At 38.1% G+C, this 13,739-nt stretch overlaps 1 protein-coding gene across 1 annotated transcript in view; it reads left to right on the top strand.

The window, feature by feature from the left end:
* The window catches only part of TACR3 (tachykinin receptor 3), a 65,206-nt gene that overhangs the window by 20,173 nt on the left and 31,294 nt on the right, over positions 1-13,739 (top strand). The gene's annotated exons all lie outside the window — the stretch shown is intronic.

Here is a 13,739-nt window from a genome sequence, read left to right on the forward strand (position 1 = left end):
GCAAGCCTTTGTGACTGTGAAAGAAAACAGGGCAGGGAAAAACTTTACATTTGTGCTCTTGAAAAGAATGGAAGGATTACTCGGCTACTACTACCACTACTACAGGACAGCTGTAGTCTCCATAAAGGGGAGAAGTAGTTGTCAGATTTCCAACGGAGATGCTTTGATGGACCATCTTTCTCAGAAGGTGCTGTAAAGTCTCCCCTAGGAAATGTTCCTTTCTTTATGATCACTTTCACATTTGCTGTACTGGAGAGATAACTTACCTCAAGCTTTAGAAATCCAATAAATCCCTGAATTTTCATACAGAAAAACATATCGCTTTGTATTTCAGATCTTTTATTTCTATTAGCAATGTGTTGACATTACTCACAAAACTCCTTCCTACGTACTCAAACCATGATATGCATCTTGCCTGAATTGACTTGGCAGAACTGCAGCACTTTCTGGTGACAGTAGTTAAGATTTTATAAGGCTCAATCCATCTTCTGACACTTATTTCTCATTTCCAGGTGCAAAGACTGGGAAACATGTTGTACCTTTTGTTTGTGCTGTGGACAAGTTCATAATAATGCTTTTCTGTTTGCTCTAGTAATTGCAAATTTTAGGTGGCATTCTTAGCCAGATGCATTTCTGTTCTGTAAAGCTAAAAATGAAAGAGAAAATTAGATTCTTAGCCACTCTTCTATGTCTCTGCTTGAGGGATGGGTGAAGACAGGAGGAAATCAGTACACTTTCCTCCTGCCAGTGATGTATCTTGCTCCTAGCTGTTACTTCCCATTAACAATGGAGGAGGTAGTGCAAAGCCAGTGATGCTATCTTTAATCAGCCAAAGATTTCTTCCATTGTCAGTTTGGGTTTAGCTTAATATTCTCATCTAGCTTGAGGATCTCAGAAAGTGGAAAGGTTTTTAGTAACAAGTAACCATTATGCGTGATGGAGCCCTGCTTTCCTGGAGGTGGCTGCACACCTGCCTGGCGATGGGAAGTGGTGAATCAATTCCTTGTTTTACTTTGCTTATTTGTGCAGCTTTTGCTTTACCTATTATGATGCTGAGGATTTAACTGTTACTGCTGCAGCTGATCATGTCATTAGCTGAGCAGCTACTAGGATGCTCAGAGTAAGTTTTTTTGGGTTTTTTTTCTGACAAAAATATCAACAGAGACATTGCACTTACTACCCTGAAAGTTCCTAAATTTATGCTAGGAAAAGGAAATGAAGGTGAATAGCTCTTTGGGAATTCCAAGGGTGCATTTCCAGAGTAAGTAAAGAATAGCTCTGCTCCACAGTGTCTGAAGTGCATAGACACAAAAATATTGGAAAAGTTTTCCTTGGTTTAGCAATGTGAGATGCTGGTGCTCAGAAGTGAGTAATTTACTACTGTTATTCACTCTGGTCTATTTCTTGTTTGAAAATCCTCTGGAGAAGTCACGATGTCCACCCCACCGCATCTCCCAAGCTTACCTGCCCTCAAAGAGCAATCGAAATATTCCTTTGGGTAGAGCACAGTGAACAATGCCGCAGCTGTGTTTAGGTGAGCAATCTGTAGTACCAAGGAGCATCATGTATTGCTTTTCCTTTTAGACTAAATCACACCTAATGCATTCAGTAGCTTTAAGCATTTCCTGGCTACATGTGCAGAACAATTCTGCAGAGTCAGGAGGAAAACTGAGGGTCAAAGTGAATGCCAAGAAATGTCCCTGGATGTACAGGCTGCCCTATTGCAGGGCACACATCTGCTGGGCGGACATTTTTCAAAATGTTGATTCCCATTTACCTTCTGTGAAAGTTCAGTCAATGCTTCATATATGACACTCTGCTTTAGTTTTGACCCAGTAATCTCACCCTTACATCCTTAATTCATGTTTAAAAATTAAAAAAAAAAAAAAGCTTGAACTGGGATAAAGCTACTTAGGGAACTGAAATGATGGGATCATATCAGATATTTTCCAGTAGAAATTGTTAACGTCCCAAAATACAGAAAGGTCATGAATTGCAATTCACTAAAAAGTACATTGTTGTATGCTCCATTGATTGTTTTAGAACATCCAAATGCTCACAAAGGGTGAATGACTCACTGGGATTCTAGACACCACTGAGCAGAGGTCAGGGGCAGTACATGTTTCTTTCCACATCTGATTCTGTAGGCCACATTGTCTAAGTTGTATCCACTGTGAAATTACTGGACTGACATTTCTGTGGAGTAGGCAGTCCCTGCAGCGGGATAAGTGTGCTGCATCTGAAGCTGAGTATGAAAGTATACAAGACCGCTGTATGACCTGGTCATTGATCATAGATTGAAATTTATGTGGGTTTATTCACTCTTCTGGTGGTCTTTTTGCCTTGCCTTCTGCTTCTTTTCCAACAGGCTGTTCACAGTCTACTGCAGAGATGCCGCAGGTAGCTTTAACCAAGCCAGCCCAAGCATCAGAAGCTGCAAAGATTTTACACTGTACTGCTTCACAGCAATTTATTCATGCATTCTTCCGTAGCTCATGCTGCACAGTACCACAGTTACATTTCTTCTAGTGCAATAGTTCCTTTAGTTACCTTATGGGGATAAACTTTTTTAATAGCCTAAGATAAACTGAATTGAGGTTAGTTCTTGAGCCAATATGCCTGTACCACTGGCCAGTGCATGATCCTAAAGGGTCATGTGTCTTAACTCACCTGTGATTACTGGTGGTGGTACAATTCTTGGACATACTGAAGACAGACACTTGGGCAGAATTTAGGCCATCTGGCCCTGCCCGCTGTCCCTTCCTACTAGTTCTTCAGCATGCAAAAGAGGTCATTCATGTACACTGGCAATTAATTTCCAGTCCCAAGATTGCCTCATACAACCAGTTCTGCTTGTAGACCTAGAAATTCTCTGCAGATACCTGATGGTTAAAGTGGAAGTCTGGAGATGTAGCAATATAGCACAAAATAAAATACCTTCAGTAAAGCACTTAATGTATTTTTTCCATTTTTTCCTGTTATTAGTACATCTACAGGATGACTTTCTCAGTTATTGTTCTCTCAGCAATTTCATAATGATTTCCTCGTTGCAACAAGTTTAACTTTTCGTGAAAGCAACTGCTCTGGAATTAAACAAGGTATTCTAACAGTGACAGTGAGTGATTGCTGAGACTATTCACATCTTACTATTTCTTCTCTTCCTGGTATGCAAGCAAGCTTTTGGTCTTTGAAGAGCTATTACATACATATTAAATTTATTTATATGCAAAAGTGATTTAAAAGAACTACCTATATATGCCAATATTTAATACCAATGTAAATAAAATTGCATTTATGATAAACCAGTGTTCTGCATTACTGCAAAACAGCCTACAAGGTTTACTGCTGCTCAACATACATCAATATAATAGCATCAAAAAGACCTACATAACTTTTTTTTAATAAATTATTAGGAAAGAGAAAAATGATGGATTTTACCTAATCCTTTCTAAAGATCACATTCTGCCAAATGTTACCCATCTAACTTAGCCCTATACTCTGCAAAAATCCCAGTCCATTTTTCAGTTCAGATGCCTACAGAGTCAAAGATATTGCAATAGAAGAATGACAAAATAAAGTCCAATGTTAAAGAGAATTCCACTTTCATGTACTTTTTTTTAACCACAAAACTTTCCCCACACGTGTTGATGTAAACTCTGGAGCTGTCATAATTGCTGTCTCAGTGAGCTGTCAATAATGAAAGCCCAATATTTAACTCCCAATCTGGAGATTATCAAATTAAATCACCATTTTTAAAACTGAAAACTTGATCATGTCCCAAAATCTCCTTAAGATTTCAATAATAATAATGCCACTTTTCCCCTCTTTTTTTGGTCCTTCTGATAGAATGAAATACCCACTTTTTGACCTACAAGTAGATAGAGAACTTTAGTCTATATTTGTCTAGTCCAACAGAGCTGTTATGAAACTTCCTGTTTGTATTTATTCCATAGAACTGTGCCTGTGACTTTATTTTTAGAAGGAAGAACGCTATTAAAATCAGAGCTAACAGACAGGTATATTAGCACTCTTACCTCTGGTACCATAGACATCATCACATTGTTGACATGGATAACATATTGACATCAGGATGGATGTTTTTAAAAATTTGATTGAAAATTCAAATAATCAAACGATTTGCAGCAGCAGCATCCAAGAGCTGCAGGCCCAGGTTTCTCTTTCCTGACACCACTACACTCACTTTGGGAACAACAGACTCAAAATCAAATTAACCTTCACTAATAATAGATAAATATAGAATCTCCATGTTTCAGAATATGATTGGATCTTGTTATTAGCAGTATCTGTTTCATTTTGGTTGCCCTTCTCATTTCTTTCCAGTAAGCTTCCTCAAGTTTTTAAAATTTTAAATGAAACTCTACCATAGCAGCTTTTTTTTGCTTTTATTTTTTCTGCAGAGATGTTAAAACCAGCCACACTCTAGATACTGTTTGAAGAATAATGACATTTAAGCCTGACCATAGGCACTGTTCAGGACCAACTCAAGAGCTCCTTGTATACTTTGGGCTTCTCCTCGTAGATGCTCTATAGAGCAGTCGTTAATGTTGACCAAGAACATATTTTATGGCTAAGAAGCTACCGATATCTTCTATTATTATTGCATTACCTGCTATCACAGCCTTTCTGATTTCTTTTCGTATGTCACTATGATTACTACGAATTAGCTGAGTGCATAATCTTGAAGTTTATTTTTTCAGAGTCACGCAGAGTTTCAAAGTTTCAAACCTTAAAATTCTATATTGTTCATGAATACATTTGTTTTACCTGACTTGATTTTAAACTATATCTAACATTGAGTTTTATTCCTCCTCTTGCACAATCTCCTCTCTTTTTTATGAACCTTACTATTACAGTGTTACATTCCTTCTACCTGGTTTCTAGTATACCTATTACACCGATATCCTTATTCCAAACATGTTATTCTAGTTTCCCACTTTATTTCTTAATTTCTGATGTCTACAGAAACACACACAAACTGGGGTTTTCTGTTTTTCTGTTACATTGTTCAGTTACTGATGGCTGTTATAAATCCCTCTATATACTCATTAGTCTCCAGCATAAGTAATATGATCAAATTTGTAACAGGCAGTTACAAGGCATAAACACATGAATCAATTTATCAAATGAAAGCTAAATTCATCATGTCTACACACAGAGATCCTCTAAATATCACTTAGGCTCTTCATTCTCTTCAAGGGTATGCTGCAAGAGCAGTTACCATCATAAAGTAGTACCAGAAGCCCTATAAATGAAACTGTTACTGAAATTCTGAAGTGGGCAGCTGGCACATTGAAGAACATATAATCTTTCCAGTAGAATACATTTTGTTATCTGTCTCTGCATTAGTTTCTAGTCCTGGGACAAATTGCTCAAGGCCTTCATGTGCCATAAACATTTTAAACCGGAACTCCTGCCAAACCATACACAACCATCTTTGATGTAGAATAACATTATCTGTATTGGGAGTTAAATATCTGTTACCTGTGTGGTCAGAAACACTGAAGTATAGGGAAATGTGCATATGAAGAAATGACCTCAAATATGTCTAACGATAGGATGTGGAATACACAAGGCATGACCTATATTGTGGTCATATGGTAGTGGCATCAGCAAAAGATGCACACCGAGATGTACACTGGTACTTGCATTCTTGTACGTGCGCTTGGTACCAAGTGTATTGTGCTTGGCTTACCAGTGAACAGAGGAGGCTGAAGCAATGGCAGGCAGGAGACATGCATTGCACAGCCAGCTGCCATCCCCTGCACAGAGCTCAGCCCAAACACAACTACAGCCTTTGGCCCCTCTCTCACACTCCCCTCTCAAACTATTGTCTCAAAGGAAAGGTTCCCATGTAAAAGAAGAGAGAATTTGCAATGAAGACCAGGGAGAGATGAGCATGGGAACAAGAAAATTAAAAAGCTAGGTGGATTTCTTTTCAGGTTTCTCATGGTTTACATGTTCTTTTCCCCAGAGAGATCTCCCTCTCGTATCTGAGAATATTTTCATCTGAAGAAACGGATGGACTTGCTGTAAACTCAGTGTGCTGTTTTCCCCACAAGATGCCATTTTATTATTAGTTAGCTTTACCTGCCTCTGGCGTCATGTAACTACACACAATACTACCCACCCTACCCCCAAATTGAAGTTCAATACAGCTTTTTTTTCCAAACCAATGGATGACTTCACAATCATGACTTCGTGAATCAGCTTTGATCACTGCATATCATGAAGGGAAAAAAAGCAAGATATGCTTTTAAAATTATCACTATGATTACTATTATTACTTTGCCAGTCAAACTATAGAATTCAAACTAAAAATATTGTGTTTCCCAATTTGTACTTTAAGATAAAGCACATCGTATTTCTAGATTCAGCTAGCTAGGCTGCCCTCTGAAAAATACTGGTCCTCAGAACTGAAAAGAAAAAGTTGAACGGGAAAGCATTACGGGTTAAAAACTCAAAAGGTGAAACATAAAGGACTTTTTATGACTTGAGAGCCTAAAATGATTTTCTAGGTTTGACAATTCTCTTTCTGAGAAAAGAGGTGAAATAGCTTCTGCAGAACATTCTGATGCAATGGCTACAAGATTCAGACTGTCAGAGACTAAGGGAAAGTAATCCATTTCTTGCTAGGTGCAAACTCATAATGACCAGGCACAAAGCATCTCTTTGGGGTTTGATCAAAATTTGTATCAGTTATTTATAACATACTGAGACAGTTTGGGAATAAATATAGGCCTAACAGCTATTTTTTTCCTCTTTGTTTTATGCTGGTAAATATTCTACTTACCAAGCTGCTTTCAAAAGAAAAAATGGGGTTGATACGCCAATATCTTGAGGAGTATAAGCAACATGTACAACTGTGACTAGCCTCAAGTCTTGTTCCAGGCAGAAAACAACAACTGACAAGTTCAAACCATATGTTAAAATAAGAAATTCATTTTAGACAGAATCGTAGTCTTAAACACATTTTCTTAGTGCCCTTACTTATAGCTTAATGAAAACTCTGAAAAGATCTATCTGTGGTTTACTAGGTAATGTAGCCTACAGCACTTTTCAAAGTTACCCAAGGGTTGGGTTTTTTTGGTTTGGTTTGAGCTTTTTCTTGAATATTACTGCCTATATGTATGTATTTCTGACCAATTTACCAACCAGGAGAAAAATTTGTATCATTCACATATTTATGTTTACCTAAATTATTATTTCTTTCAAAATAACTGCAGAAACAAGAAGGAAGCCATTCAGATGACAGTGTCAGAAATGTAGGCAGAGTGGGTTGTAGTCTGTGCAGATGGAGCTGTTTGCATTGATACTGGTCCTTGATAGCCCAGGTAGATTGTATTCAAATAGGAGAAAGAGAAGCCCTTCTATAAGGGGAAGGCAGTCCATCATTTTATGAGACAGACCAAAGAAAAGTGTTATCCCTTTTCTATCAATATGCATAGGTATGGAATACATTGTATAAAATCAATTACATATTTAGAAAAGTCTAGCCCATTGTCAGTTACCAAAATGTTCATCAAGCAGAAAGCATTGGACTTTTTATGAGAACTCTGCTGTAATGAAGAATTTAAATATTCCTCTTTCAAGGTTTCTTTTAAGAGGTACCCAAAAAGCAACATGTGGGACGCTCATCCTGATTTCAGAAAACCTGCAGTGTTACCCCCTGCTCAAAGCACAACAGCCATTCACCAAGAGCAGCACACGTGCCTTTGGGTAAATCAAGGCCAAGTTATCCCTCTGGGATATTGCCCACTGATCTCTAAAATGTACAATGTGTTTGTTTAGCTATCATTCTGTCCTACACTCTCTCTTTATGCTGTTACCTTTAAGGTGATCACTGTTTAACTGTAGTATCATTGTTCACTGTAGATCCTTCCAGCCACAAAACCCAGTCTTATTCAACAGTCAGAGACAGACCTACAAAAATGCCCATAGCCATTCTTCCTGCAGAGAGAGTCAGTCTAAATGAATGAATAGAGACCACTCCCACAAGAAAAGATGGAGCCTTGCACTAATAGGTAGAAGATAAAAATTAAAGAATGCAAAAGTTGAAGATTGGGTTTGCATCATACAAAAAAATGCCTCCAAAATCTATCTTACAGTTCACTTCATCCACTTTAGTCTACTGTATCTACCTTACAGAGACACTCTGCAGTATTTCCCAATACAATGTTTTAAATAAAGGCAGGGAATCATAGCAATTTCCCTACCTAAGTTTCTTAATTATCAGTTGATTCCAAATACAAAGTTTTAAAACCAGCTTCTGTTTTGAAAAGGGAATAACAGCGTCTCTGCATTCACGAAGGATGTGCACTTTGCTATCTGCTGTTGACGAGGCACTTACATGCAAGCATTATGATTTTATCTCAGTCTCTTCCTTTGTCAAGCCCCGATTTCCTGTTACAATCTGTGGATGAATTGACTATTTTTCCCTCCATATGAGTTTATAAACACACTGTAAATGGGTAAAACAAATCACTTTGGATGATTAAAGGGTTCCAACTGTGTTTCCAGATGGGCATTTGTAGGATCCAATTTTGAATCTAATTATGTTTTAAAAACATCTTACATATTTTTGCTACAATTTTCTAAATAATGTGTTAAAGAGGGAAGATTTTCCTGCCTGTATTAGTCAGTGTATGCTGTTTTACAAAAATATAAATTAGGATTTTTTTTTTAATCTTTTCTACGGTCAGAACCATAATACGCAAACTTCAGAAGCTTTTATAGTACTTACAGCTGTTTGTCTCATGTTATTTGCAAACTGTAACAGAGCTACATGACTATGCTGTCATTACAACCACTGGCTTAAAGAATTTATCTATGTTATTCAAATGAAGACTGCATCTATTATTGTTTCAGTGAAAACACACTTTCTTGATTTGATGATCCCAAGAAACAAGTACCAAACAGTAAGTTGTATGCTCCAGCCCATCTGAGCAGTTCTGAAGGAAACTAGATCTATTCTGACCCAGCAGATAAGAAAAGAGTCTTGAAGGAAAAGAGCACTGCAGCAAGCACACCATGATGCACCAGTCACTATATCTTGCATCCTGACTGATTTCTCATTAAGTTCAATGGAAAGATTCTTGCTGACCTCAGTAGTAATTAGCTAAAGACAAAGACTAAGACAAGCCAAAGCTGGAAGAAAAGCTATGACAGTGGGATATAACATGATCACAGCAAACAAAATCATGTGCTAATGATTCCAGTGATGAAACTAAAGCGCTACCTAAAAATGCTTTAAAGTAATACATAGAATATTGTGCAGATGTTGAATAATCCACGTCCTTGCAACTGTTGGCTTGGGTCTCTACTTGCACATATTTACAACCCTAAATTTCTAAACGTGCATATTCCATCTAATAATCATCCTCCAAGTGTTAGTGTTTATATTGGATGGGGTGATAATGGTTTCTGCTTGTTGTGATAAAAGAGCATGATGAATTAATTCTTTTCAGTTGATATGGACTTCAGAGTCAGCATCTCTGCCTTATTGTGTGGAACAAGCTATCTGTGGCATTATCAGCAGCTCCCACTGGACCAAGAAAATGTTAGAAGTCTGATCCTGAAATCAAGTGACCTCAGTGAGAGTTCAGAGCCCTTTGTTCGGCCAGGCTGGTAGCTGACTGAGCAGTACATGTCCAGGGACTGCAAAGCGCGCTGGCACAGCACCACACTGGACAACGTTTGTGTAGCTACAGAACGCTTTTCAGAGGTGTAACAAGTCTTCAGTTGCTTGTAGCCATTATAAACCCTCCTTCAGCTCAAATGCCTACCATCTTTTAGTGTGCTTAGAGACAGAGGTGTGGGAGTTCAAAGGTCTGTGTATAACTATTACAGAACATGGTGGACCTATGAGGACCTCAGCACCAGCCACTTTCACTGACTTCAAAGGACTGTATAAGTTCAGGCCACCTGAAAGAAAAGTGAAGAAGCAGAACAGTCATTACATCACATGACACTGGGGTATCAGAGAAGTCCAGCTGTTCCTCTTGTACACAGTTTATGGTTGGCTGACCACAGAGAGAACAGCTCTTTGGGAGTTCTCCCTCAAAGAGCTTTTTTGCAGAGGCAAAAGTGCTTGCCACCACGGAGCCCTACTGTCAAAACTGTGCTCTTTTACAAGTTCTACTTACCTTGGAATCTCTGGTCCACTAGGGTTGATTTTTCTCATGTCTTTTGCCTTTACATTACCCCAGTTTCCATTCTTACCCTCTCCTCCCTCAAACTGATTTCTATCTGCTGTTACTCTGCAATTCTCCTTTCTTTGCTTCTCCTCCTATTAGCTTCTTACTATTCTTGTTTCACTTCTATTCCAATTTTTGCATTCAGTAAACTGTTCCCCAGCCTAAGCTCTTTTGCTTTTGCTCCAGATCCTGTATCTCATCATTCTCCCTTTCATTCCTGGCCTACTCACACAATCCTCTCTTTTCTACATCATGTGCGGCACCATTCACTGCACAATTCAGACAGCATGTTTGCTGCTTCTCCTTGTAACTGGCACTTTACCATACAAAATACATGTAAGGATATCAAACAGGGTAAGGAAATGAGCCCTAATGACAGAGCTACACCATGAAAGATGACACAGTTGTCAGCCATGGGTAACTGGAATATACAGGCGCAATATCCTGCATCATACATACACACTACACCACAGCCTCCTCACCTCACTGATTTTCTGAGCAACATCTAAGCATGGAACCTCTAGTCTGTGCTAGCAGGAGCTTTCATTCCTGATGGGAACATGCTAGCCAAAATGAACAGAGATCAAAGGCAAGGGGCAACTGGAAAATTAGCTACTGCTCCTTCAGGCTGAGGCTAGAGAGATAGACAAACAACTCACCACCCTTAGGTACCAGTAATGTCAAGGCAACATTTTCAGCAAACAAAATTATAGGCAGGAATGGCTACACCTCCTCTGCAAATGACAGCTAACAAACAGTCCAGGAAGGACTCAATTCTTTTCTCAGCTTTTGCCTACAGAGTTTAATATCAAGAGACAGCTCAGCTACAGAGGTGGGTTTTTTAGCCTGCAACCAAGTCACTCCATGTTTTCCACTATCCTTAATTATGCTAATAATGGCTGCTGTAAGAAAACGCTACCAAAGTTCTATGACAAATTTGAATGAGTGTAACAATTGCAGCTATAAAGCAGTATCTCACTATGTTAATTAAGCAATTTTGTTTCTAAGAAAAGCCACTTAGGGAACAAGTTAGATACTTCATTGTAATTGTTAGTGTACTGGCAAATTAGAATAAATGAGATTTGTTATCAAAGGCTCAGTAGTAGAGAGCTGTCAGTACTCCCTGGTCAGCTAAGTCCTTCCTGCACAAAGGCATTATTGTGGGAATGGTAAAGGCTACTCCACCTCCTCCTCTTCTTGTTTGTTAGAATGACTGCCTGTTATGTTTTTGTTATCTATCTTGTGCAAAAGCTAGGCTGTTGGCTTATCATTCTAATTTCAACAAGAAAGACAAGTAGCCTGCTTTTTATCTGATCCTTTGTCCTTTGATTTACCTCACTCAGCCAGCCAATAGTTAAAATTTCCTTCAGTACAGCTGTATGAGTCATTTCACACAAACAATCCATATCTTTAAAGGCCAGTCACCAGACAGGGAGGTAAAGCAACAGAATTATATCTTAGCCAAAGAGAATTACTGCTTTAATCTATTGGGAATAAGAATAATATAACTGGCAATAAGAATAATGCGAATGTAATAGAAAGCTGACAAGCACATAAGATGATGTCAAAGTACAATCTGAAGAAAACTAGCAATTGAAAGGAATGATTTCAAACTATGAGATGCCTTAAGAGTCCAACAAGCATGTGAAAATGATGACTTGTTGATAGGTGATAACATACTACAGGTGAAGATCATCAAGCATTTTGGACAGTATCTGGCAGACCACACTCAAGTTTGCTCAATTTGAAAGACAGGACTCATGTCTACAAACTTATCTTCATTGCCAAGTTGTACTTACTCTTTGGAGAAGGGTACTAGGGGGTAGAGGGCAACAATCCAACTGATGTGTATTTTCATGGATCTGCTGCTTTCTCACGACAAGACACCCAGCACTCGAATAAAGCTATTTCATAGTTCGTATATGCTACTGAAAGCACCAGTTTATCTGAAGAAAAAACCAAAAAGCAGGTAAAGAAGGGGAGAAATAAATACCCTGTGGGAAAAAATATGTAAGCGCAGTAAAAACAATGCAAAATGAATAGGCTTGAAATTCTAAATCTAGAAATTGATGCTCAGAACTGAAGTTGTTTTAGATCATTCTCTGTTTCTAACAGCATTTAGATATTTTAAGGTATTAGCACAGTTATGTCCACTAGAGGCTGAGTACCACAACGATGGCAAATGTTGGATTTATCACATATTTGATGGCTAACTATAAATGGAGTTATTTTGCTAAAACAAATATCTATGCTATAATTACTCATCTCTCAAGTAGGAAATTTCCAAAAAGTAGGAATATCTTGAATGAAATTTGTTTGCTATAGCAGGTAAATATGGATGCAGAAGATTACCTGTACAAATTCTTATCAGGGGCATTATCTTATGAATATTATTGTTACTGTCCTGTAGCTGTACCTAAAAATGTTGGGCCAAATCTGCTTAGAACATAGGTATATACTGTAACAATTAGGACATGTCACACCTTCCTTCATTTTAAATGAGTGCTACTCTTCTAATTGCAGCAGAACAGAACTTACTCATCCAAAACCCAGATTGATTCAAACCAATGGCAGATTTTCCATTGATTTCAATGGAGTTCAATTCAAATCCTGCCTAGGGTTGGAAGCACAGGTGCAGACAGTCACCTAGCAGTATAGGAAGGGTTCTCATGATCTAAAGCCAAGGCAGAAGATGAGAACACAAAAAGTAAACATCATGAATGGCTTTAAATTTTTTTATCTCTGAATGTTGGAAGGACAAACATAGACACGAAAAATAGCAATAGTCACATATTAGTGTCATTTTGGCATAGGATCTATTAATTTATGCAAGCTTTCCTACAAAATAATTCATTCTCTGTGAGCGTGAAGTAAACTGATCTTATAACTTCCAAGCCCCGCAGCAACACCTAAAGTCTCAACAACAGCACAAAACCTACAAATGCTGATAAGACAAAGTGATTTTTTTTCCCACAGTCCTGCCATACAATGCCTATTACTGTCTACATAAATTTCCACGCAGAAAATAGTCTCTTAATCTATCCCAATCCATCCCTATATGAAGAAGAAATGTAGAGAAAGATTAGATGAAGAGCCATAGTACATCTTTTACTTATTGCAGTTCCTTTAGAACTTACAAATGACACAAGGAGGGAAGTAATACCGGAAAGTTCTGAAAGTATTGCCTCTACAAATGTAGGCTGGAATAGGTGTGGTATTACTTTCTGTGTTTAAAACCTGAAACAGACAGGAACAAAGACAGTTACTAAGTCTTCACTGGAGATGTACAATGTAGACAAAGAGGACCTTTGGGAAACCACTGATATACTCCAATAATCTTGTTAAAGATGATCAGATCACTGGACATGTGTACTGTGAAAGCTAGTGAAAGTATACGGGCCAGAATTATTCTTTGGCAATTAGTTTGCTTCTTCCAGAATTAGTACTAATCCCTGTAATTGATTACAAACTGTTGAAACCGATCCAGACATTCTCCTGGAAATTTCAAAAACTCTCATTAATAAA

Source organism: Falco punctatus, assembly GCF_963210335.1.
Source record: "Falco punctatus genome assembly, chromosome: 1".
Taxonomy (NCBI): Eukaryota; Metazoa; Chordata; class Aves; order Falconiformes; family Falconidae; genus Falco; species Falco punctatus.